At 38.5% G+C, this 5,074-nt stretch overlaps 1 long non-coding RNA gene across 1 annotated transcript in view; it reads right to left on the bottom strand.

Annotated features, from left to right (window-relative positions):
* Positions 1 to 667: 667 nt before the first annotated feature.
* LOC112547937 overlaps positions 668 to 5,074 on the bottom strand; it is a 12,294-nt gene continuing 7,887 nt past the window's right edge. The window contains exon 5 of the long non-coding RNA XR_003091731.1: positions 668 to 3,885. This is a non-coding gene — a long non-coding RNA (uncharacterized LOC112547937). The remainder of the gene's footprint in view (positions 3,886 to 5,074) is intronic.

Consider the following 5,074-nt stretch of genomic DNA (forward strand, 5'->3'; position numbering starts at 1 on the left):
TCTACCCTGCCTTCTGACTGGCTTCAGACTAACACTTCTAACTACCTCTCTCAAAAGCCCTTTAGCCATGAATCTTCCATGTTTCATAATAGCTATAATACTGTATTGCCAAAACCAGGCTTTCAAAAACATGGGTCAGGCCATGGGAATTCATAAGATTCATAAGCTTGAAATATCATATTTTTAAAAACCCTATAAATATTGCATTCTTTTTACTTGCTTTCCTTTTTTGAGCCACTAGAGAATTATATTTTCAGAGTTTTCTCTACATCCACAGAAGCAAAAATTCCCTTTTTTTAATGAAAATTTGGGAAAAAAAATTGGAAGAAAATTTGGAAAAAAAAAAGTGTCATAAAATGGCATGACACCAGAAATGAAGCTTTAAAAAAGCATCAAATATGATGATAATGGTGATGAAATTGTGATAACACAGTACTCTTTAAAGGAAGCTCCAAATAAAACTTACTGTGGTAAACCATCCTTGAAGCCACAGTTACTTATTTCATCATCTCTGGATCTCTGAGTTCCCATCAGACCTTTGTGACTGTTAAATCTACCTGCTTTATGTATTTAAAGTAATGAAGGTTGGTGTGGGAGAGCTATAAAATCCCTTGCTCATGATTAGTATTCAATCAGCAGCTCATCCCTTTTCTGATTTGCTGTATGGATATATCTGTAGTTCAAGATGCTGTCTTCCATTTACTACACAAGGTGCAGAATAAAATAAATATTCTATAACACAAAAGGACATCCTAACTAGGGATCAATGGCAGACATGTGTGACAATAAATGATTTACCCACCAGACCCATTTTTTTGAAACAGGAATTTGTTTGGTCCCAGTTAGAGAGAGGTCCAGAGGACTGATTTCCATCATGCACATAAAGAGAGTATGAATATGTGAATCAAGATCCAGAGCAAAACCTTTCAGTGAGCAATAAGAACAATCTCACAGTGTGAAATTAAAGATGATTTTTATCTAAAATAATAAAATGCTCAGTAAAATGTCAACCAAAAAGGAAAAATAAACCAAAAGGCTGTGGCTGGGTAGATCCAGGGTTCTTTCATCCATCTGTGAAAAAGGAATAAAAGTAGCATGTGAAAATACACAGCCATGCCCTTCCTGTCCTCTTTGTACTGACACTCTGTCATGTATACCATGTAGGAGAGAGTGGGAGTGTGTTATCTATGAACATAGCAAATGGTATGTGACATGTGGAGCAGTTACCACCCTAATCCACTTTAGCATTGACACACAAAATCTGATGAACCCAGACTATATCCTGGACTATTACAACCAGATCTCTAGAGAAAAATACAGCACTTCCACTCTTCTCTCAAAGCCAAATGCAGTCCTTCCTCCAGAATGCTCACTTCCATGCTGTTATTGTATGAAATATGCAATAATGTAGTTAATAAGACTTCCTCTGAAATAGCTTGTCCCTGTCACATGGACCCTGGGCCAGATCAGGAATGGCAGTTCCTAAGGGATTGTTTTAACCAGTTTTATCCTAATAGGTGGAAGGAGAAAAAGGCCCAGGGTGAGTCACTAAGAAAGTATACCAAGGGATATAGCAAAAATATATAAGGACAAAATCAGGAAAGCAAAGGTGAAAAATGAGATGCAACTGGCAAGGAAGGTCAGACAGAAAAGAAAGACTAGTGAAACTGTAAATCCAATGTTCAATGGTGTGGGTATGCTATTAATGGAAGATCCAAAAAAAGCAGAGCTGGCACCTGACTACTTCTAAAAAAGAAAACAAAGCATCCTCCCCCCTCCAATCAGACAACTAACAAAATAAATATAAACAAAGAAGGGAAAGGGCTTCAAATCATAAAAAATAAAGAACTTTTGATAAATTTGAATCTATTTAAATTAGCAAGCACTGGTGACATTTATCCCAGGATGCTGCAGAAACTGCTGTAAAAATCCCAGAGCTACTGGCAATAATATTTACAAAGTGATGGATGGCAGGTGAAGTCCCAGAGGACTGAAGAAAGGCTAACCTAGTGCTCATCTTTAAAAAGGGCCACATAGAAGACAATGCATTTATAAACCAGTCAGCCCAACTTCCAAGAGCAAATTGTAACACAGTCCATCTGTGAAGACCTGAAAGACAAAGGAATGATCACTAGGAGCCTATATGAATTTATTATGGATAAACCATACCCAACCAACTTGATTTTGTTCTTTGACAGAATAACTAGTTAAGTGGGTGAGGGGAATGCATGAATGAATGACCATCCAACATCTTGACAGATGCAGAGGGGAATGCAGTGGTCATAACATACAGACTTTTGTCTTTTGGTACAGTATCACACGAAAAGAGAGTGTGAATATGTGAATCAAGATCCAGAACAAATCCTTATGAGTAATTGTAGAAATGTGGGCTTGATAAAATTATTGTGAAGTAGACATGTTGATGCTTGAATAACCATAAGCAAAGAGTAACTGTGAATGAATCAGTGTTATAAAGGCAGGAAGTCTCAAAGTGGAATTCCACAGGGATTTGTTCTGGGCCCAGTGATGTTTAACATTTTTATTAATGGCTTTGGTACAGATTGATACAAAACTGGGTGGGAGGTTGCCAACACTTTGGAGAACAGATTTAAAGTTCAAAGGAATCTTGCCAAAATGGAGAACTGGGCTATCAATTACTAGATGAAATTCAACAAAGGCAAGTGTAAGGTGTGACACACAAGAGAAAGAAAGTCAAACCCAAATGTACAAAATTGGGGATAACTAGCTAAGCAGTAGCATACCCACAAAAGAGCTGGGGTTATGGTGAAGCACAAGATCAACATGAGTTGGCCGTGTGATGCTGTTACAAAAAAAATAGCAAAGCAAAAGTATTATATGCAAAGCATGGGAGGTAATAATACCACTGTACTTGGTGCTAGTTGGGCCTCAGCCAGAGTATTGTGTCAAGTTCTAAGCACCACAGTTTAAGAAGGAGATAGAGACCCTGAAGCATCCAGAGATAAGCAACAACGATGACAAAGGTTTTAGAAGGCAAGCTGTGTAAGGAACGATGGAGAGACCTAGATATGGTTAGTCAGGAGAAAAGGAGATTAAGGGTGGCGGTCTTCAAATATTTGCATGGCTTCAAATATTAGATAGCAGTCTTCAAATATTTAAAAGGCTGCCAAATGTTGGAGAAATATTGTTCTGCCTTGCCAGAGAGGGCAGGCCACAAGGCAATGGGTTTACATGACGGAAGAGCAGATTCAGATTAAATCTCAGGAAGAACTTCCTATCTAAGTACAGTAATACAAGCAACATAGAGAAGCTATGGAACCTCCTCCAGTAAAAGTTTTGAAACAGACTAGCACATCCTGTATTTGCGCTGTGGGGTTGGTTAAGTAACCTTTGAGGTCCCTTCCAATTCTGACTCTATCATTTTATGTTTCATACTTAATAGCACTTAGTTGTACACCTTGAACATGAGGATTCATCATGTCAGTATGCACCTCAGAGGTACCGCTACAACACAAAAGTTACAAAGGAATGGGTAACATGATAAATGGGCTATCCTTCTATAGCAGAATGTTGCTGTTATTCAGGTCTGGTGGAAAACAGAAACATTACAGCAGGATGCAGTCCCCTAGAGAGTCCACCACCCCTCTACTGACTCCAGGCTCAGAAACAGATGTGAATGAGCACTACTGAAGACAAAAATTTCACTCAGGTCCATCATACCAGTTCACAGTGAATTGTTCTGCTGTTGAAATCTTCAGATCGACACTGGATGCCTTTCGGAAAGAAATACTATTATCAAACCTAAGTTATGGGGCTCAATACAGAAGTAACTGGATGAAATTCCCTGGCCCATGTTATACAGCAGGCTATATTGGAGAGTCCAGTGGTCCCTTTTGGCTTTGAAACCTATAAATTAATGAAAACAGAAGATCAGAAAGCTCATTTATAATCTATGCTGCTCACAACATACTGGAAACCCTGCTACTACTTCTGGCTTTTTGTAATCAAACCAAAAAGTTTTCACTAACATAGCAAATACATTGCCAACTAATGCTGAACGAGTAGCTCATTATAAATAAATCTCTTACCCGTGGACCATTTTGTATCCATGTACTCCCTTGTCCAGCCTAGTATATGAAAAAGCTATTAAAGCCAGAGCATCTCCCACTCTCTTCTTACAGACAGTCGCTGTCCTTCTTCCAAAATTGTTCTGCTGTTTGGGGGGGGTGTATGGACAGATGCACATATCCTGGGAGGAGTTCCCATGATATCTAAACATGTGATATGTGGGAACATCCTTCTCAATAAATACTGTGCAAGAGCACAGGAATTTGCAGCACTGACAGCATTGGAGCGGCATTTTCACAGGTGCTTGTGGACTTCCAGTATGCTGTGTCCTACAGGGAGTGTGAGGACCTTCAGCATCCTGGCTTAACAGGACCTTGCACTATCTGCCATATATCATGAAAGAGTCAGGACCCACAGACATGGGCAGATGTAAGATTCTGAAAAGGGAGTTGCAGATGGTGTGGGGTATCATATAACACAATACATTTTTCTCCAATGAGAAGGAAACTAGAAGCTTTCCTAAAAACCCAAGGGCTATATTTTTTCCTAAAAACCCAAGGGCTATATTATTCAGTTTAAGATTGAAGTAAAAACAAGTATATCTCTATTAGGCTGTGCATTAATTTTCTATATCAGATATATATACAAATACAACAAATTAGGCAAAAATACTCCAAAGATATTGATTCATTAATCCTGTAGTTAGTCCTGTAGTTATTAGAATTAAACATACATCTTTTTCAGATTCATAAGACAAAATCTAGCCTTCTTGAGCATCTGAACAGTGCCTCCAGTGCTTCACTGACAGTTATTTCCATGCCTGAATTAATGTTTTAAGTTAGAGTTAAAAATGGTCTGGAGGGCTGTGAAACAGGAGCTACATTGCCAGGAGCAGCTAACAGAATTGCAGAAGAAAGGCTATTTTGATTAGTGGAACATCAAGACCATTAAAAAGGAGAGAGGGTCTTAAAACCTGTGGAATTAACAGTTTAGAAGGAATCAGGTAGATTACAATGAGCCATGAAGT

The sequence above is a fragment of the Alligator sinensis genome, unplaced genomic scaffold (genome assembly GCF_000455745.1).
Source record: "Alligator sinensis unplaced genomic scaffold, ASM45574v1 scaffold219_2, whole genome shotgun sequence".
NCBI lineage: Eukaryota > Metazoa > Chordata > Crocodylia > Alligatoridae > Alligator > Alligator sinensis.